This window comes from Quercus suber, unplaced genomic scaffold (assembly GCF_002906115.3).
Source record: "Quercus suber isolate HL8 unplaced genomic scaffold, Cork oak 2.0 scaffold_1075, whole genome shotgun sequence".
In the NCBI taxonomy this organism is placed as follows: Eukaryota; Viridiplantae; Streptophyta; class Magnoliopsida; order Fagales; family Fagaceae; genus Quercus; species Quercus suber.
The window spans coordinates 11079-34440 of record NW_027070481.1 but is presented as its reverse complement, the minus strand read 5'-3'; the positions used below and the strand labels follow the sequence as shown (position 1 = coordinate 34440).

General features: G+C 34.6%; 1 pseudogene; it reads right to left on the bottom strand.

Moving 5' to 3' along the window:
* Positions 1 to 13607: 13607 nt before the first annotated feature.
* On the bottom strand, positions 13608 to 17846 carry LOC112028248 (silicon efflux transporter LSI2-like; annotated as a pseudogene).
* Between the last annotated feature and the right edge of the window lie 5516 nt (positions 17847 to 23362).

Genomic DNA, 23362 nt, shown 5'->3' with positions numbered 1-23362 from the left:
AAGGGTATGTCATTACTCCTGCTTTAGTGGCCTTTGCTCTTGGTACACCTTTGGTACAGCAGCCTGTGTACCCTTTCACTGAGACCTCTCCCCTTGATGACATTATATCTCACATCACCGGTACTTCCATTAGTTGGGGTATTGATCCTCATGTCACTTCCCATGAGCTTATTGAGCTCAATTATCTATTTTTTCGAATTTCTTTTCACTCCATTTGGCCTATCTCTCATTTACATACTATTCCCATTGAGAGATGTGCATTTTTGTACACTCTCATTACCAATGCTCCTATGAGTTTTCCTACTCTTTTTATTAGATCACTTGTTGAGGTTCATAGGAGTAGTGCAAAATCTCATCGTCTTTCCTTTCCGATTTTTATCCATAGGATTCTTTTAGACTTAGGTTTAGAGGATTTTCTTGCATTCGAGCCTGTCCATATCATAGCTCTTATAGGTGCCACCTTTCTTAGGCAAAGAGCGGCTCAGTTGAAAGCTAGCTCTAAATGCCCTAGAGTCGAGTCTTCTACAGGTGCTGCATATAGGCCTCCATCTGGTGACCGTACTGTTGAGGAGTATGTAGACCCTATAGCTGCTATTGATCCTCCACCGTCTTCATCGAGCGATACTTCTATACGAAGTATGCTAGATACTGTCATGACCGTTCAGGCAGCGCATGGACAACTTCTGTTGGATGTGCTCAACGAGCTTCATGCTTTGAAAGCAGATTTGATGGGTGTTAGAGGTTCTACTCCACCGGCTCCACCTTTTGATGATGATTCTTGATTGCCCTTTGGCAATTCATCACAAAAAGGGGAAGTACATATACATGGAGATAGGGGGAGTTTTGGAGTTTATAGATTGTATCTAGGAGCTTTTTGATGTATTTGATTTTGGCTTATGATGTATTTCTTTTTTAGGGGTTGTATATGTTAGAGGGAGACATTATGCTTTGTGTTTAGTTGTTTTATGTGTTTAGTTGTTTCTTGTTTCACATATGGTACATTTGATTATTGATTTATATTTATGAGGTTATTCATGATATATGTCTTTTATTTTATGTTTTGTGAAATCAAGAAATTTATTTTTGTTTTACTTGTATTTTCCACACATGCGTTTATGTGTTTGTTAAGTGTTTCAGGAATTGATAAGTTAATTCAATCGTGGCTGCTGTCTACTTTAGCAACTGATAGATAGTAATTAGGTTGAATTGTGTTTAGAGCATTTTAAATTTGAATGGGTTTCTTTTAACTTTGAGCGTTTTACTTTTGTGATGTGTTTTGTCACGGATTACCAAATGGGGAGTTTGTTAGGTTCTAAGACTTTAGGAACTAATGTATTGTGTTAGCAAACCATGATCAAAATATAGAATTTAGATTTAGGCTTGCTCAAAGTGTGTCTATTTGTAAAATTGGAATCAAGTGATTGTAAAAATTATTGGACTAAATCAGCAAGGCTCAATCGATCAAAAATTCGACTTGATTGATAGAACCACGTGCAGATTTATTTTTCTGCAGAATTTCCAATTCATCCCAAACCCATTTAATGTGTAGGGTTTTGTGTTTTACTCTAAGTATAAAAGAAAAAACTCTAGCTACGTTTTAGAGGTCTGTTGATGGTTGTGTGTTGAATCTTTTGTGAGATCTAGACGTGTTTACCTTCATACACACTTAGAGTTATCAAGATCAAAATTCATGTCAAGAACTTGGTGATCTCCTTAGTTGCTACACAAAGAACTTTAAAGAAGATCTGAAACCTTTGAATGGAGTATTAAAGTCACAAGTAGGAGAACTTGTGTTTGCAGTGGATCAAAGAAAGAAGTAGTTCATAGACTCGAAGCTGTCACATGGTCATAGTAGTAAATTTTCTACTCGAGGTAGCAATAGGATGTTAGTGGTCTAAGTTCTATTGTAAAAACTTCAATTCTTTTATAGTAGATCTATTTTACCTTGAGGATAGTTAGGTTAAATCATCTCCAGGTTTTTTACAGATTTGGTTTTCCTGGGTTATCATATCGTTGTGCTCTTTATATTTCCGCATTATTTACATGATATGATTTTAGTGTGTTAACCTAGAACTGAATAATTTATCTAAGTAATTACTTAACTAAATAACTTGGTTAAATAATTTAGTTTACGGGAGTCTAAAAACATACTTTTTATTATTTATTTTTTATATTTTGGGTTAAGGAGAAGGTAGATTGGAGAAATGAAAAGAGCATGGTAGTTGGAACTTGGAAGTAAGGGGAGAGAGGCAAAAAAGGACAGGAAGAAAATGCTTTTCTTTTTTCATCACCCAGACAACATTTTTATTTCAAAACAAACAATTTTTTTTCCTCGTGTCCAAAGAAAAAACTTTTGATAACGAAAATTTAAAAATACTGCCAAAAATGACCTGCGTATATTATTTCATTTTTATTATTTTTCTATTTTTCATAGCCTATATATGCTATCGATGAAAACAAGTACCAGCAAGTAGATTTGGTACTCTCTCGATTGACTAAACCTAAAGTTGACACAACACTGTGTAAGCACAAGGATGAGGTAGGTTGGGTTCGGAGATCAATGCGCATGATTTGTGATGATAAACTCTTCATTTAAATCACTAGCTACATGCTAAAATCAAAGTAGGCGTGAAATTCCTGTCCCTTGTGTTTATGCCACTGTGACTTGTTGATATGATTTGTGATGATTATTTGCATGCATAATTTACTCTTTAGAATTTTGGGTAAAGGAATACCAGCGTAATGATCGCGTTAAACTGAGTAATAATTTGCCGACGTAGATGCAGCAGTGATGTCACGGAGAAGTTTATATAGAGTCATATTACAAATTTTTCTATATAGCACTTATAAAATAATATATCACCGATCATTAAAAAAAAAATTATACATTTATTTATTAAGTAATTGAAATTTATTAATTACATTTATTATTATATTAGTTTATAAAATTTATTAATCACATTTATTATTATATTAGTTTATGAGTTTTATGCAGTAAAAATTATACTACATTTAGCATTTTAGCATATTTTTTTTAAAGGGTTATTAGAAAGATTAATGGAACAAATGGAGCATAAAGGTCTTTGTCTCCCTCGTTCAAAATAGGCAATTTCTCCCATTATTATCTGTAAGGACAGTTAACGGCTTTTGAGCAAGTGTGTGTGTGTATATATATATATATATATATTTTAAGTGATTTAAAAGAGAAGTGGAATTAGACGCATTAATGTGAAAGTGATACTTGAACAGTGATTTTCAGCCTTACAGCTACTTCTAGAGACTTCATGAAGGTGCTAATGGAACAAGGATCAAAGCTAGCAACTTGATCTACATGTGGAGGGTGGAGATGGAAGAAATAGGATAGTATAAGAGAGAAAGAAGCCCCTGAATGATGGGGATCGAAAAATTGATAGAAAAACACTGTAGTAACAAGAACTGGACTTGTAATCAAATTCGAAAGAAATATATACAAGGACTAACCTCATCGTATTGAGCCAAGGACGATTTTCTTTGAATAAAACCAGTTCATCTTTGTTTTCTTGTAATTTGGACTCACTATAATTGTTATCCAACTCATTAGAGCCTAGTTTTTTTGACTCATTCTCTACAAATTCATTGTATTAGGCTCTTTGGGCCTAAATCCTTTCACCCTTTAGGCCTAGGGATCAAACCGTGCCCTTACAGAAATGATGAATCGAGCCTGTTATAACTTATTAGTTGGACTATTCCTAATAACCTTCAACTACTCATCACCAATCGATATTTTCCAAAGTTACTCTAGTATAGAATCTTTATGATATATTCTATTATTATCTATTGTTATTTTCGTTATGAATTTTTTCTTTTTGTGTTTATAAATTGGATTCTATTGAAAAACTAATAAATTTTAGGTTTAAACGTTTTGGAAACTTTAGTTGTATCTAATTATATAAACTAGTTGAATTTCCGCACAATGTGTGGCACAACTTATTAATAGTTTTCTCCAATATTTCAATAATTTTTGCCAGGAATCTTGTAGTTTAACTAATTGATACCGCATTGTGTTTCCAACATAGATATCGAGGGTTCAAATCCTCACCCCTAACTATTGATATATAAAAAAAATATTTCAATAATTTTCCTTGTAAAAGAGTGTAATATTTATTTATTTTTATAGACAAAATAGAAAGACAATAAGGAGTTAGAACATTTAAATGGTTAAGATTAATTTTAGTAAATTCACATATTTAATTTTTATGGCTTTTGTGTCAATTGTTATTAAAGCAACTAAATATAATGAAGAATGTCAAATTCTAAATTTATTATTATAATTGCAACTAAAAGTTATTTCTTTTATATTAGTTCACACTCCATTTTTTTGTTCATAAAAAAAATAAAAAATAAATAAAGAGAATTTCAAGAATTGTACCACATGACACAACCTTATGTTTTCTAACATGAGATCTATGCTTTTATATATTTATTATTTATTGATTATTAACTAAAATCTTCCTCTAATATTAACAATCTAACAAAAGCCATATGTATTCTATAAACTTTACTGTTTCTTTCTTATCCTTAATATTTGATTAAAACAGTCATTGCGATGTAAATAATTTAAATGTTATTAGTACTATTAGTGGTACTTAACCAATACATATATTAGTGGTGACAGTTTAAAAAACCGATTTTGACTTTTAAGTGTTCTAATTAGTGGATTGACTCTCACTTGTATACAAAATCAAACAATAGTTGGAACCACAATAATGAAGCAATCACAAATGTGTCACCACAATCTAAACCCATTAAAATAAAGAATAAAGTAGCATTAGGATTTGAACTCTAGACTTCTTCTACACAAATGAACTCGTCCACACCAATTATGAACTCTAGTAGGTCTGTGAGCTTACTAATAGAGGGTGGCTATTTCTATGGTTTCAAAGGAATCAATTTAAGCTCACAAGTTGGGCTCTTAACATTGAACCAACATGGGAAGTTTTTTGTTTAGAATAAGAAGAAAGGCACATTTAGATCTACTTTGTATAGCAAATATCTTATCTTAAATTTTGTGTCTCAGAGGGCATTTAAAAGTAGGTTAAGAATCATCATTGTTAGGTTCTAAAGACTTAGGATTTAATGTATTTAGAACTCTAATGTGTAATGTTGGCAAACCATGATCAAAACAATATGTTTAGTCTTGTTTAGGCTTGCTCAAAGTTGTTTAATTCATGTAAAGTTGGAATCGAGAGGCTGCAGATGCATTGGTGCATTTCGGCCTGGCTCGATCAATCGAAGGATAGACTTGATCGATCAAAAGTCGGCCAGAATGTTTTTTCTGCAAAATTTCCAACTTAGCCCTATCTCATTAAACGTTTTAGGTTTTCTGTTTTTGCCCTAGGTATATAAAGCAAAACCCTAGCCACATTTTTTAAAGTTGCTCTGGTTGTATTGGTGCTCATATTTTGCTGTTTGTGTGAATCTCTTGTGAGATTCTTAAGGAGCTTTCCTTCACATAAACTTAAGATTTTCTAGGTAGAGATATTATCTATACCTTGATGATCAACTCAGTTGCTGCCATTGAAGCTTAAAAGAAAAACAAGCGTGGGTGCTTGTAACTGGTGGAGAATCCAAGAAAGAAGGAGTCCATGGATTTGGAACTTGCACGTGGTCGTGTCAGTAAATTCTACTGGTGGGTAGCATTAGGAAGTCAAGCGGGGAGCTTGTAAGTCCTTTTATATGAACTTCGATTCTTTCATATAGTGGATTCAAGTTTACCTTGAGGATAGCTAGGTCAAATCCTCCCTAAGTTTTTACCGTGTGGTTTCCTAGGTCATCATATCTTGTGTTATTTATTTTTCCGCTGCTTTATATTCTTGATATGATTGTGTGATTGTGATAACCTAGATTTGCATAATTTGACTAAGTTAATCACTTGGCTAATTAACTAGGTTAATCTGGTTGGGTTAAGGGGTCAAAAATCGTTCAAGTGGTATTAGAGCAAGTAGCTCTCTTGTTGTAGATCTTTTGATCACTAAGCTGATCCTTGACCCCTATTGTCATGGAACATGGATACTCTTATTGTGATAACCTAGATTTGCATAATTTGACTAAGTTAATCACTTGGCTAATTAACTAGGTTAATCTGGTTGGGTTAAGGGGTCAAAAATCGTTCAAGTGGTATTAGAGCAAGTAGCTCTCTTGTTGTAGATCTTTTGATCACTAAGCTGATCCTTGACCCCTATTGTCATGGAACATGGATACTCTCTTGTTGTTCCTCCTCACTTTAATGGGAATAACTATGTTCATTGGAAAGTAAGGATGAAAGCATTCCTGAAATCTATTGATGAGAGGGTTTGGAATTCCGTTGAGTATGGATGGGAGAAGCCTACTACTCTTGTGAATGAGTGGCAAACTTCTCAAAAAGAAGCAGCTGGTTTCAATAGCAAAGCTATGAATGCCATATTTAATGCTGTTTCTATTGAGGAATTTAAGAGAATCTCAAATGTTGAGGTTGCTCACACTACTTGAAAAATCATCCAAACTGTGCATGAAGGCACAAATGCAGTTAAGATTAATGAATCTTTCGATGAATTCTATGCTAAACTGAATGATATTGTTAATTCTGCATTTAATTTTGGTGAAATCTATGATCAACCTAAAATTTTTAGGAAGATTCTTAAATCTTTAACTGAAGACTTTAGACCCAAAGTGACTGCCATCACTAAGAGCAAGGATGTGGACTTCATCCCTATTGATAAGCTTGTAGGATCTCTTCAGTCCTATGAGTTAGACCTACCCAAAGCTAACAAATCCAAATCAATGGCTCTTAAGTCAGTTGATAATATTGAGGTTGGTGGATTTGATGATGAGCTCTCTACTACAGAGATTGCGTACCTTGCCAAGAACTTTAAAAACTTTCTTAGGAATAACAACAAAAAGGCTAGATGTACAAACACTGCTGAACCTAGAAACTTTAGGAAGAATGATCCCACTAAGGTTAATAACTTTGAAAATCCTAGAGAAAAAGTTGGTCAATCTTCAAACAATTCTTTGGGTTCTCAATGTTTTGGATGTCAAGGGTATGGTCATGTTAAATCTGAATATCTTACATTCTTGAGGTCTAAGGGTAAAGCTATGGATGTAACCCTTAGTGATAATGAAGTTTCTAATGATGAGTCTGGATGTGACGAGGATGGAAACTTTATTACTTTCACCGCTACTGCTGTAGAAAATGAAAGCATGTCTGTTGAAGAGAACCCTTCTGATGGGGAACTCTCTGAGGATGCAGATCTTCAAAAGGCCTATAATAAACTTTGCAAAGTTGCTGCAAAAGATGCTATGAATGTTGAACTTGGCCTGAAGAAAATTGAATCTCTTGAGCTTGATAAAAAAAATTTGCATGTTAAATTATTTAATACTAATGATCTTTTGAACCATGTGAAATCTGAGAACATGCTCTTGATTGATAAAGTTAAAACTTCGGAACATGATTTATCTATTGCTAGATCTGCTAGTTCTAAACTTGATCAAATGCTAAATATTCAAAAGGCTCCTTCTGACAAATCTGGATTAGGTTTTGTTGAAAGCATCTTTGTGTCTGCTCCTAATTCCACGAACTTTGTTCCTTCATCTTCTTCTGAACCTTCCGTGAGTAAGGTTATGTGTGAAACTGTCAAACCCCCTATGAGTGAGGTTGTCAAACTTATAGAAGTTTCACCTCCTAGGAAGATTAGGGTTGATCTGGAAGAGTCTAAACTTAAAGAGTCTACCCTTTCTAAGGACAAGATGCATGGTAAACCTACTTGGGTTTGTCATTTTTGTGAAAAGTCTGGACACATTCGTCCTAACTGTTACAAGTTTCAAGCTGCTAAGAAAGTAAACAAACCAAAAGTGCATGTGCCTCAAGCACAAGATCCTATAGCACTCATTGGTGAATTGGTAAAGGCTTTAAACCTTTATTCCAATCCTGGAGTTGGAAATCACTCGAACGTGAATAGGAACTCCAATGCTCATGGTGCATCTAAAAGGTTTTGGATGCAAAAGACTCAATCTAATTGAGTCTTTCTGACACGGCCCTTATGCTTCATTGCTCTTCTCTTTTGTGACCATTGTTCTTTGGTTTTTGTGCTAGTTTGTTCTAGGATTTGCATTGCATAACATTCATGCATTTCATTCTAGGATTTATTTGTTTTCTCTTTTAAAATAAAATAAGGAGGAAAGCAAATTGTGTTTGGCATTATTTTTTCTTGGTTTTTGAAAACAAGGTTGGTCAATCCATTTACTCATAACATGTCTTGTGTACCTTGTTTAGCTTTAATGAGCTTATTTATTGCACTTGACTAGTTGAAACTTTGTAGTGCAAGTTGTGTGGGAAAGATGTTTATGGTGTTTATCAGTCTGTCTTAATCTTGAAGTCACATGTTATTTGACTGTCGGACTTGATCCTTTTGAGAAAGACATAAATAACCATCTCACCACTGTTCACTAGCCAATCATGAACACCTTAGTGCATATCGTAAGATTCTGTGCTCGAGAAAGTGTAGCACATGCATAAAAAGAGCATAAGGTATAGCCTCAGTTTAATTGCTTAATGCTTAAAATTGGTGTATACTATTAGGCTTAATGCCAATTCACATAATTAAAACTGATGTGTACTATTAGGCTTGATGCCAATTCACATAACTAAAATCTGTGTGTACATTATGAGGCAAAATTCAAGAAGCTTACTTGATTGCAAGCTTATGTTCTAGGAGATGTGAGAGTTATATAATGTAACTCTTTAGGGGATAGTCTCTTTTGAATTCTATGTGATGGATTTTGTAGACTTTGTGATTGATTTCTATTCCTATATCACCTCACATATATCTCAAGCTTTTGCTAGTTGCACACACTACACAAGTTACTTTTTGCTAAACACTGTACATGTTATTGTGTGTATTTTTGGTTTGACCAACCAAGTTTGAAAATATCTTGAGTATTATGCAAAACATTTTTTTTGCTTGAGAATTTAAAGGAAAAATGGCTGAAATTTCCTTTGAAAAACTGGGCTTAAAACTTGGGTTTTTGAAAAAGCATTTCATCTCATACTCATGCATTTTGATTCATCTATTTTAATGTTTTGAGGAGTTGTGCTCAAAATAAGGTTGTTGTTTTTCAAAACTGTTTTTTTTTTTTTTTTGTGAGCCTCTGCCTGTTTCGATCAATCCATTCTGTTTTTTGATCGATCGAAAATTAGTTAAAATCCTTTTAGGAGTCTCGGGTTGATTTGATCGATCGAATGTAATTTTCGATCAATCGAATATCGCGAATCAGGTTTTTTAAAAACACTGTTCCTGACTTTTTCAAATCACTTTTTCAAATAGTTTCAAAACTTTTTTCTCTCTCTCCGACTCGTCAAGCTCACTCAGCAATTTTTTTTTGTTGTTTTCCTTTGAATCTTTTGCAAGGAATTTGTCTTCTGAGGCCGGTAAGTCTATTTTACCCCTCCTTTTCCTTTTATTTTCGAGTTTCATGCATTTTTCTTTGAGATTTTCGAACCTATTCTTTTTGAGGATTTTCATGATTCAAGCCTTTTTAAGTGAAATTGATCATTGGGTTTTTGTTGAGACATGATATAAACATGATATTGGTGCTTTAATTTGATCAATTCTATGTTTTATGAAAAATTGAAAATTCTAGGGCTTGAAATTGATCCGAATTGGGGATTTGTTCAAATTGGGTTCAATAGATGCAATTGGCTTGTTGAATTAATGTAATTGATCATTATATGATGTATTCTAGCCTATGTGATATTCAATTAGTCAAATTTTTTCCCAAAATCTTACCAAGTGGTTTTCAATTTTAGGGTTTTTGTTAGAAACTCTGTGCTCAAGCCAATGTTATGAAATTGAACTTAAATTAAACTTAGTTTAACTGCATTAGAACATGCATCATGACATTGTAATTGTTCATGCATCATATAGATTTTTGGTCCATTTTTTTTGTGCTAACTTGTAGTCTGCCCTTGGTTTATGTTTTATTTTTTGTTCTTTTGGTTCTATCTTTGTGTCTTTGTCCTTTCCTTAGCATCATGCCTAGGAAGACTAGAGCTCGTAGGTCTGTTCCCTTACCATCTCCTCCCCCACCTTTTTTTAACCGAAAGAAGTTTCCTAGTGAGAAAAACCAAGAGATTTTTTGAGAAACTAAACCTTAAGAGAAAGATTTGGGCTGAGCGTTCTGTAGTTTTAGATGAGCTTGATCCTGCCATTAGGGAAAATTTTGAGCGTTGGGGCTGGTTACCTTTGTTGAATATTTCTAATCCTCCTCCTTCAGCTACCTTGATTAGAGAGTTCTTTTCAAACATCTCTATCCGCGTCTATGATTCCAACACTTTGGTAAATGGTTGGATACGAGGTGTAGAGTACACCATTACTCCTATAGTAGTGGCTGATGCTCTAGGGGTACCTTTGGTCCAGTACCCTGTCTACCCTTATGATGAGTCTCCTCTTTTGAGTGATGTCATGTCATACATCACTGGGTCTTTTATCCAATGGGGTTCTGATCCTCAAATCACCACTGTTGAGCTATCTGAGTTACATTATCTCTTCTTTAGGATAGCATGTCATTCTATCTGGCCCATTTCTCATCTTCACACCATTCCTCTCGAGCGGTGTGTCTTTTTGTACACTCTTGTTACTAATGCTTCTATCAGTTTTCCTTATTTTTTTCTTCGTTCTTTGAACGAAGTTTATAGGAGTTCATCTTCCTCTCATGCTCTTGTCCATCCTATTTTTATTCATAGGATTTTGTTATATCTTGGTCTAGATGGTTTCCCTTCTTCTGAGCTCGTTCATGTAATTGCTCCTATAGGTGCGTCTTTTCTTAGATAGAGGGCTACTCATCTTCGAGCTGGCTCTAAACACCCTAGGTTTGAGTCTTCTGGTAGTGCACCTCCTTCTTCTTCTTCTACAGGTCCTGCTGGTGAAGATGTTCCTGATCCTGTTGGTGATGCTGCTGCTGCTGATGTTCCTCCACCTCCTTCGGATGACTTTGTTATTCATTGTACCTTGGAGACTGTCATGGCCGTTCAGGCAGCTTATGGTCAGATTTTGGTGGACTTACTTGATGAGATACGTGCTTTACGAGTTGACTTAGCACATCTTCGTTCACCCTCACCACCTCCTTTTGATGATGGCATGTGATTATCCTTTGGCATTCCGTCACAAAAAGGGGGAGTAGAGTTTTAACACTATAGAGGAGTTTTTGTAGTTAGGGGGAGTATTTCTTTTGTTTTGCAGAGCTACTGGAGTTATTAGATTGTATTTAGGTGTTTCACTGTTATATCATTTTTTTTTGGCTATTCATGATAGGGGGAGTTACATTGATTTTGATATACATGATTCTTGTTTCTTGTGTTCACTACTTATTGATTTACATTTATGAGTCATTCATTGATATATGTCTTTATTATGTGTTGTGTGAAACATACAAGAACATTTTACTGTCTTTCTGTCACACATGCATTTATGCGTTTGTTGAGTGTTTCAGGAATATACAGGTTGATTCAATTGAGCTGCTATCTACACCTACAATTGATGGATAGTAGTTAGGATTGAATTTGTGTTTATGAGCTTTATTTTTGTAAAGGGCTTTTATTTGTAAACTTTGAGCTTTATAATTTGTGTTTTGTCTTGGATTGCCAAAGGGGGAGTTTGTTAGGTTCTAAAGACTAAGGATTTAATGTATTTATAACTCTAATGTGTAATATTAGCAAACCATGATCAAAACAATATATTTATTCTTGTTTAGGCTTACTCAAAGTTTTTTAATTCACGTAAAGTTGGAATCGAGAGGCTACAGATGCATTGGTGCATTTCGGCCTGGCTCAATCGATCGAAAGTCGGTCAGAATGTTTTTCTATAGAATTTCCAACTCAGCCCTATCTCATTAAACGTTTTAGGTTTTCTGTTTTTGCCCTAAGTATATAAGGCAAAACCCTAGCCACGTTTTTGAGAGTTTCTCTGGTTGTATTGTTGCTCATATTTTGTTGTTTGTGTGAATCTCTTGTGAGATCCTTGAGGAGCTTTCTTTCACATATACTTAGGGTTTTCTAGGTAGAGATATTATCAATACCTTAATGATCAACTCAGTTGCTGCCATTGAAACTTAAAAGAAAAACAAGCGTGGGTGCTTGTAACTGGTGGAGAATCCAAGAAAGAAGGAGTCCGTGGATTTGGAGCTTGCACGTGGCCGTGTTAGTAAGTTCTACTAGTAGGTAGCATTAGGAAGTCAAGCGGGGAGCTTGTAAGTCCTTTTGTATGAACTTCGATTCTTTCATATAATGGATTCAAGTTTTCCTTGAGGATAGCTAGGTCAAATCCTCCCCAGGTTTTTACCATGTGGTTTACTGGGTCATCATATCTTATGTTATTTATTTTTCCGCTGCTTTATATTCTTGATATGATTGTGTGATTGCGATAACCTAAATTTGCATAATTTGACTAAGTTAATCACTTGACTAATTAACTAGGTTAATCTGGTTGGGCTAAGGGGTCAAAACCCGTTCAATCACTTCAATCAGTTTTTGAGTCAAGTTAAAGACTAATAGCTATGTAATTTACTTAAGCAATAGTTAAATGAGAATCATGTAAATTTTTGCTTGACTTCAACGATTGCTCAATCGAGTCTTAACTTTGCTTGTGCAGGCCTTAGGAACTTTAACACCTTGATGCAATTCATTACACAAACTCTTACCTAACTAGATTCTAAAAAAATAAAAAAATAGAAAACTTAATAACATTAAATTCAACTCTCTTGACACATAATTTTTCATATAGAAGTTGCCAATACTAAATCCTAACAATAGTAATTGGTATACACATCATTGGTATACTAAAGTTTTAAACAAACTGAATGACTGATGTTAACTGTGTTTATTAGTTTTTAATTTATTTTTTTATAATTTGATAATATAACAGGGAAAGTAAGATTTAAACACTGAATACATTCATTAAAAACATCAGAAAATACCAATTGAGATATAAACTATAAGACTCTAGGCTATCAATTCTTGAATATGGTTAAATGTTATATTACAACAATGAACATTTCAAATTGACCTCGTATAATTAAGTACTATAAAATAAAAAAATTATAATTTGTTTGGATTTCTCAAAATATAAGTGACCAAGGCAGGAAGAGTATTACTAGATCAAATTGGGATTTGAATATATAATTATAGAAGTTTGAATTCAGAAAGACTTGTTCTTTCTAAACTCTGACCTGTTTGATATTTTTATTTCGTTTTTCATTTCTGACAAACATGTATATGTCTATTTACGAGATGTATATCCCTATTTTGGTAGACTGAAAAAATAAAAAGAGAGAGTAAAAAAGAGTAGAATCCTTTTGCAATAAAAGAAAAGGAAGAATTGAAAAACACTCTTCTCAAATGCAAACCACAGCCATTATTTAATGCTTTGAAAAACAAAACACTGAGCTGGTCTAACTAATAGCATAAACAGGCAAGTGATGCACAGTTCACCCCGTTGTCCTGTGGATGTCTCTATCTGAAATAATCACTCAGCAACTATTAAAAAACGTTATGATTAAACAGAGATTAAGAGAAAAACAACATTTGCCAGTTTGAACTGCTCAAATGTTGAAACAATCTTCCTCTACAAAATTTATTACATAAAAACAATGTGTGTCATGTGTAAAAGCATCAACATCATCTTATAAGTGTCAAACCAATGGCAGTGACTATAAGAGTTGAGGGGATTCCAAATTTGAGATGGCTCCAAAAGGAAAAAGTGTACCCAAGTTGGGGAGCTTGGTGAGCCTACTCACAAACGATTATGTTGGCAGTTGATCCCAATAATGAGAGGTTCCCAGCTATTGTGCTAACCTAAGCTAAGATTAGGCATTCCTTCTTCTCATCAACTGCAGAAACTGTGGCTGCCAATGCTGCCACTCGTGCTCCAAGGAAGAGAACTACACAATATTAACATGAGTTATAGGAACTCTCGTGTAAATAGTTTTAAAAATGGCCTTTATGATGCCGAATAATGGCTTACAAAAGACAAACAATTTATCATAAATCAACAAAATATTGGGGAAAAAAATGAAATGAAAGAAATGAAAATTAAAATGAACCTCAAGAATGTTCATAACAAATGGAATACAGCATCAACTTAGAGATGTATCACCAAAATCATTAGATACTTTTTATATGAAAGAAAAACCTAACTAGTCTATTAAGGATACATACGTGACCCCAAAATTTTGGGACTAAGGCTTTGTTTGTTGTTCTTGTTGTTGTACATGAAAGAAAAACAATTCTTAATCAGAGCTGCAAAAAGAAAGATTAAACCACAGTACCAGGCTACCAGCTCATTTATGAAAAACAATCTCTCAGATTTAGCGCAAGAGCATCCCTTGTTCCCTATATTATGTACACAAGGGCCATGGATAACTGAGAGCCTTGTCAACTCACATTTATCATTACCGGTAAAAATCCCTTTGTTTCTGAAAGGAAATTTTCCTTTTAGCACAAACTATAGAATTTTTGTTGTTTAATTGAATGCTATGGTAGAATTCTGAGGGGGTAAGCATATCCAAAAATTGTTTATGGCTTTTCAAAATGTCAATTGAAAACAAAAACTTGGTGACAAATGCTGTTGTCATTGCAATTATCCCGAGACTTTGAGAAATGACCCAGAAGGGTGCCAGTTTGTGTACAAAGTGAAGTGAAAGACATGTCTTAGACTGAAAGACCAGTTTAGTAAAATGGTGGTGTACTATCAGCTTGAGTAAGATTTAAACATGCATGAGAAAGGTTAATGTCAGTTGTCTCAAGTTTTTTTTTTTGAGAAGTGAAATTGGGAAGAATCTTGAGAAAGGTTAATGCCAGTTTGTCTCAGTCTGTCTCAAGTAGAGAAAGGACCATGAGAAGAAGTGAAAACCAGAAATATGCAATTAAAAAATAAAAACTGGGAATACTATGATATCCCAAAGAGATAATTTGTATGCAAAGTTCAAACTATACACTAACATATTCCCCAGAAATCTAAGACAGCGCAACAAACTTATATGCATCACAATGTTGAATTAGTCTCTGTATAGCTTGAAATTGCTAACAAGAAAGCTTGGCAAACTCGTTTTATTCAATAAGGAAAAAAGTTGTTTAAAACGAACTTACAAACAAGTGTTAGTCCAAAAAGCTAATTTCATCTGACATATCCAAAAAAAAAAAAATTATGAAATAGATAATAGAAAAGAAAAAAAAAAAATATATATATATATATAGAAGAAATCCATCAACATACCAGTTGGTACATTTGAAGCCAAATTTGACATGACAAGTATGACAACAGCGAGAATTGCTATCCCACTAAGACGATCAATTCTTGAATAAGGCTCCATAAAGTCCCATAGGTACTTGGGATTCCAGTTTTGTTAAAGCCTTCAACTGTGATAAACATTCCACAAAAGAAAACTAACAGAGAATAGGAGACCTGGCAAAGAAGAGAAATAAAACTTGACATATAGTAAACTCTCCAACAAGCAATCAATGGTCATAATTGTTGAGAAATTTAGACCCCGATTGATAGAATTAACAAGTTTTAAATCCAAGTTGTTAATTAGGTTTATTATGAATAAAACTTGTTAAAACAAACAAACATCAATATCATGTCAAAATCATGCAACGGAAATGATAAATAAGACAAGATTTGATGACCAACGAACCAATAAACCAACCAATTTCACAGTAAAAAACCTAGGGGGGAAACCTTCCCGAAAAGCAATCCACAATAGTAAAGAGAAGTTTTAGATCTAGTACAAAACCTTTGTCCCTAGACTCTTCAATCCCCGTAGATGAACTAACAGCAGAAACCTTCTACCGCTTTAGAACCTCTGAACTCTTCAATATATGAACGCCACCCTTTGATGTTGCACAGATCCCAATACGTGACTAACTCCTTTGCACAAATCCCAATACGTGACTCACTCACCAACTTAAGGAAGAAAAATGTTGGCTGCAAAGTTCTTCACTTTATCAACAATGAAGATTAAGAAGCACTTGGTTACAAAACCCTAAGGCCCAAAGACACAGTAGCTTCTTCCAGAGAGAATAAGGCATCGGTCACCTTTTTCATATGTTCTCTTTGTATTCTCTTATGTGACGGCCTCTAAAATAAGCTTTATATAAATCTAGGGTTGTGAGAAAAGAAACCCTACACAAATACAAAAGCCTGGCCCAAAAATCAGATCTGAAAATTTTGATTTCCCGTAACCTCGATTAATCGAGAGGTGTCGAGCTTTAAACCTCGATAGATAGCTAGGTGTCGAGGAGGTGTCGAGAAGCTATCGAGCTATAATGAATTTGCATTATTAGCTTGTTTTTCTTGGACAGGCTTGATGACTTCAACACTTGATCTTGAAACCTTATTTCTTGAAGTATTAAGAACACCTAGAACTACCCAATTACAAGTAGAGTGCGTTTTGTCAAAGGATTAGCCAATATACATAAAAGAATGACATATGTTCTTTAATAAGTGAAACCACATATGTCCTAACAATAATCACCAACAGGTTACGATTTATAGTTTTTTGATAGGGAAAAAATAATTTAAAGGTAGAAAGCAACGTGCTTGCAGATTATACCTTTTCAAAGCTTGGCCTAGCATCCCTAAAATCAAGAACCACAAGAGCAAGCGCAGCAGTAATTGCAGTCCACGACATATTTAGATCCAGAAGCAAAGCAATCAACATTCCTATAGTAACAAGGTAAACACATGATTTCCACAATATTTTTTTCCATCTCGTGGTAAAAGACAGTACAGAAAGTACATCTCTTAGTCTATCCAATGATGCAACTCCCTTTGAAGGGATTGTTTCCACCTTTACCTGAGAAGATACATCATTTGCTGCCTCTTTTGATGCATTAGAATTTCTTGCAAACTCCAATGTGCCACTAGGAACCCCTTGGATTTCATTCTCACTCGAAATTGATCAGTTCCTAAGGTTCTCAACATGTCCCATGGGAACACTCGTGCCAGGAGAGCTTTGCACAACCATAACTTCCAATTTAAAGTTCCATTCCTGAGAATTCAAGGATGTAAAATGTGACATCGTGGCTGGTGAAAAACGATGAGAATTCACCTCCTCCTCTACAATAACTTCTACAGCTACATCTTCCTCATCCTTTTCAATAGATAACAATTTCCAGTACATACATAGAAGAAGTAGGGCATTGACAATTACACCCATGATCATTGCAGGGAGAATTCCTATTAGAAAATTCCCAAAAGATATCTTGCTCTGAACGGCTATAACCAAGTTTTGGGGGTTACCAATTGGAGTTGCTGTCGACCCAATATTTGCACTAGAGGCCAGGGCAAGAAGGAAAGGATGGGGTGGGAGATTATGTTGCCTTGCAATTTTCAAGACAAATTCAGTCAAAACTACACAAGAGGTATCATTAGTAAAAAAAAGCACTTGAAATGGCAGAAATCAGCACGAGAGGTATCATTAGTAAAAAAAGCACTTGAAATGGTAGAAATCAGGCAAACTTGACAAATTAAATCCTTTGCCCCTCTACTCTTCCTTGAGAGCAACTTTCCCAAGTACTTGAACATATCTGCCCTTTCAAGATATACACTAGCAACCATGGTCCCAAAGAGAAGACCAAGGATTTGAAGATCAATTGCAGCATATGCTTGATCTGCAGTTATGACTTGAAATATAACCATTAGCATGCCCCCCAGGAGGGACCCTGCAGTCCTCTCAACCAGTAGAAAAGGAACAGCTAGGAAAACCGCCAATACCAAGAAGATTGCAAAAGAAATTGAGCCTAGAACCACTTTTACAGAAGAATCCAAAGCCATTTTTGCTGCCCAGCAAGAGACAATCTTGTTGTTATTCTATTCCATGGGCTCTATGTTAATGAAATTCCCTAGCTGATGCCATATTATTGCAACATCTACATGCAAGAAAAAAAATACCCTGGTTAGAAAAAACCAATTAATTAATTTAAACTGTGTTTCTGAAGTTATCATTGATTCAATGCAATCTCATGATACTTAAGCTACAAGATAGCAAATCAAAGAGATGCAGCCATGCCAGTACAATCTGTCCGCTTCAGTTTAAGAGCTTTTCTTGCTGCTCTTGTATTTTTTTTTTCCTGAATAAAAAGTATGAGAAAAATCTTGCTGCTGCTCTTGTAGACTTGCACATGCACATATATTGACGAGAGAGACACAGAGAGAGAGAGCATTGAAGGCAAAGAGATGAGAAGCAACGAGTAAAGGACTAAAGGTAGGATATGTGGTGGAAAAGAAATATCAAGTGGGCAATGATATTGATACTCACCGATGACTTTTTGTTATTTGAAAAATGAAAGAATAACTAAAATAATTTTTGTAGTGAGCTTGAGTTTGGTTGTCTAATGTATAAATAAAGAGAGATGCTATGTTCACAATATTTTTATAATATTTTCATAACAAATTATAGGTGGTTAGTTGTTATTTTTTTAGATTTGAACTTAATACTAAGATTACTTTTTTGCCCTAACAATAACAATCAGTAAGTTGCCACTTAGGATTTGTTGTAAAAATGTTGTGAAAATGTTATGGACATATTATTTCTTATAAATTAAAGTTAAGGTTTAATGTTTTACTGTTATTTAATTTAATTTTTTAGTTAAAATATTAGTTATAAAATTATTTATTTATTTATTTATATTTTATAATTATTAATTAATTAATTATGATATCATTAGTTCGACCATTGGTTTAACACTGGTTCGACCATAAAACCGAGAACTACTCTCCATTCTGATTCTTTGACCATACTGGTTTTTAAAACCATGGTTTGGATTTCCTCAGTTCTTTTTCAACTGTGTCAAGTCATAAATAGTAAATCTGATATTTTTGGTGTCAATGTGGGCGTCTTAGCTTCACAGCTTTAGACTTAATAGCATCTTCAAAGTCAAAATCTCTCTTCTCTTAAATCTAAAACAAAATCTCTTTTCTTTTTTTCTTTTTTTTCTATCAAAACACAATGGCTGAAGTGTTAATGAACAAAGCAGCTTAAAATCGGTTTAACCGTACCGGTTTACGATTTTCTGATTAAACTGGCAGTTTTTCTGGTTTTTTCTTAAATTCTAGTTTTTAATAATAACCGGACCGGATTAAGGTCCGGTTTCTGATTGAACCGACCGGTTTGGTTGGTTTTTAAAACCATGAAGGAGACAATAAATAGATTGATCTGAATGTGGTGTAACTGTAACACGTCATGGCCTCATGCCAATGCTAGGGACAAATATTTTTACCATTGGTGGTGACATTGAGCTCGTAAAATTATTATTCATTTTTTTATTGTTCATTATTATTCTTAACTAGTGCTAACATATATACTATGCACAAAAACTTACCTATTTGTGAGGTAGACTAAAATAATTTTATAAAAAATTTAAGAAACTACACCATTGCATGATTTGATCTTGTATGACTTCAATTTGTGTTATAATTTGATAAAGAAGTCATTGCTTGAACGTGCAATGACTTACAAAAAAAATTTCAAACAGTTTCAAATATTGCAAAAAAATAACTTAAAAATTCAGATATTAAAACTTCTGAAATACCAAAAAATATTAAAAGAAATCAGATGATTCACTGCTTAGAAATTATTGAAACAAAAAAAAAAAATATATATATATATATATATATATATGACTAAACAATAGAGAAATATAAGAGAAAAACGGGTTACATTCGAAAGAATAATTTCAATTATTGCAAACTTTTTTATCTTTTAAAAAAGGGCTAAAGAGAGTTTGGCGGTTCATATACAAAAATTACTTTTTAAAAAATACATGAAAAACCATATTATATATATATATATATATTAACGAATTAAGTAGAGGAGAAGAAAATAACATAAGAATAGCTCATACCTCTACTCGGCTTTAAAACAAAAATATTGGGGTTTGCTTTGCTTTTTTAGTGTTTGTAAGGACATGTTTTGCAGTCTAAGCCCAAAATGTATGGGGTCTTGGCCCAGTGAGCCCAGTACTATAAATTTGTAGAGAGTGGGTTGGAGAACTAGGCCCTAATGAATTTGACAACAACTAGTATGGATTCAAGAGATGATCAGATAAGAACAAGGCATATAAGACTGAATGAATTCTCTATCCGAGGAGACAAATCTTATTATAAATGGATAAAACTGATTACAATTGTTACTTTGATTGCTATAGTATTCTTTCTTTATTTTTTCGATCTCCCTTCCTTCAAGGGTCTCTTGCATTATATATCTCCTTCCCGGTGATCCTGGCCCACCATTTGTCAATTGTCCAAGCCACCACATGAGTGCTCGTCCCATCAAACACCCCTTCTAGCTCTCTGTGAGTTGCAGTAGCCAAGGAAGCACTATTCAGGGGTTTTCTCCACATAAATGCGACTAGAAAAGTAGCTGCAACGCATTTAATGTGGAGGTAGCAGCTTTCCCTTAGATATTTTTGGGTTCCCTACCTTCTCGCGTGTTCATGAGGCATGCTTCTAACATTAGAGCTCCTATGGAGGTCATTTTCATCGTTGGAATACGTGTCTGAGCTATATTTGTCGTAGCTGAGGAGGAATTCCTCCTCGGACTGCCTTCTACTCCTTTCTTACTCATGAGACTCTAATCGGGAATCCCTCATAACTATTTGTCCTTCATCGGACATACCAACGTCTTCGGATGAGGCCCAAGGCCCAATATATAATTTTTGGGCCCTTATCCCTACAATAGCCCCTCAAAACTCTAGTTTTTCCCTCTCATCTGAGGAGAAAAGGCAGGGTTTTGATTTTTAAGAGACAAAACCATTTATATCTCTGGTTTGTACGTGCGGGATTGCTGTTTTATGCACCCCATGATTGCTACTAACGCTTTGTGGTTTGCGAGGCGTCACTACTTGCTTCAGGCGGCGTTATGTTCCCCACATCCAACGGCGAGGCGCAGATCCAACGGCTGATGTTTTTCCTTGGGTTTTAAGTGGGATAACTCCCACTCAATCCCACCCTCTATATAAAGCATCCGGAGAAATCCTTATTTTACAAGTCTTCAAACTCTCCAGAGATCCCAAGCACTCAAACTCACAAAGCTCTCCAAGTTACCAAACTTCCCACACTTTTCCTCTGAGAAATCCTTGAAAATCTTTCTAAAGGTTTCAAGGACTAGCACACATCCTAGTTCTCGTAAGTCTCTATTTCTTCAAAGTTCTCCTTTTCTCCTCGGCCCATCTTCTTGGCCTTCTAGCTCTTTCTTCTTCATTTACCAATTTTAGTTGTTTCCCTTTAACTGGTCCGAATGGGTAGATTTAAGCACTTATTAGACTCTCTTGCCAAAATAGAGGCCTTTAAGGATAAATATCACATACCGCAGGGAGTAGTCCTACGATACTGTTCTATAGAACAAATAATGACACACAGGGAGTAGGGGGAAGTCGTCATCCCCATGATAGCTTTCATAGAAGGGGGGATGACTCTCCCGTCTATGGGGAGGATAACACGGGACTACCTTTTCAACCATAGAACCTGTGTAACACCCCATAATTTTGGCACCAATTTAATTATTATACATAAATTATAAAGGAGGCCTACAATTTAATGGATTAAATTGATTTGGGCCTAAGATATTAAAATAAGATGAATACTATGGAATATGAATCCCAAGTGATGTGGCATAAGTAAATATATGGACTTTGGTAAGCTTTAAAAAATAAAATAAAATAAAACCCTAGCCTTCTTCCTCTTTAGTCACACGTGTATTTTACTGATGGGGCTTCCTTTTGCTTTTGCCGACTATTGAACTTTGCCTTTCTTCACTGTGGCGTGAGTTGCAGGTATGATTTTCTCATGCTCTAGATTTAAGAAGTTTGAATAGTCAATAGAGGGCTACTATAATTGTATTATATTGGATAAGGAATGGTCAATATGTCAAGGAGCAAAGGGCCACGGATTTTGAAATTGAACCAAATAGAGTAATAGGCTTGGACTTTGTCATCATGTGAAAGGGAAAATGTTGCTTTGTGGTTTTATATGTATATCCGTATATGGCCATCTTGGATCTAAAACTATGATTATTTTAATGGGCAAAGGGTGCTTGTGGTTAATATGCATTCACACATAGCCTTAATTGTTGACCGATTGACCATCACCTTTATTATTGTCTAAAACTAGTTCAGCGGCATCAAGGGAAAATTGTAGGCAACATGATTGATAATTTGAGGGCTATCACGTGGCTTCCAATACTAGGTTGAATATATATATATATATATATATAATATATTGCCTAGGGTATCTTTCTCAATAACATATTTAGCACTTTTGCAATCAATACGTAGCAAAAATCTTTGGTTTAACAAATCACTTTGAAATTTTGAAATACATAATACTATAGATAAAATTTCCTTTTTAATAGTACTATAATTTAACTGTGCATTATTCCATATTCCAGAATAGAAACGGACAATTTGTTCAGGTGACTCTGGAGAAACTCTTTGTTTAAGAATACCACCATAACCAATATCAGAAGCATCGGTTTCAACAATTTTGAAAGCATCAACAGTTGGAATACCAAGACATGGGAGTGTCTTAACATGAGACTTGATTTGTTTAACAAGAGAAGTATGAATATCAGACCAAGGTGAAGGATTGCTTTTTAACCGATCAAAAAGAGGTTTACATTGCTTTCTCATGTCTTTGTAGAAATCGGCAACATAATTTAATGACCCAAGAAATCTTTGGAGTTGAGTTTTATCAGTGATAACATCAGGAAATTTATCAGCAAACTGGATGGCTCTATCAATAGGACGAATTTGTCCTTCAGAGATATCATAGCCAAGGAAACGCACCTTTGTTTGAAACAATTTGATTTTCTTAGCAGAGACAACAAGACCATTTCTTTTAATAGTGTCTAGAAATGAATACAAATGTTTCCAGTGTTCATCAATGGAATTGGAGTAAACAAGAACATCATCAATATAAACAATGGTGAAGTGGCTGAAGGAGTTGAAAATATCATTCATAATGTTTTGGAACTCACTGGGGGCATTCTTGAGACCGAAAGGCATAACATTCCACTCATAATGTCCAAAAGGAGTGGTAAAAGCAGTTTTGTACCTATCATTCTCACTAATTTGGATTTGCCAGAATCCAGATTTCATATCAAATTTGGAGAATACAACAGCCTCACACAATCTATGGACCAGGTCATTCTTGTTGGGAATAGGATACCGAATCCATTCCAAAACCTTGTTCAAAGGTTTATAGTTAATAACTAGACGAGGAGTTCCTCTCTCAATTTCAGCATTCTTTTGAACATAGAAAGCAGAGCAAGACCAAGGAGACTTGCTATTCCT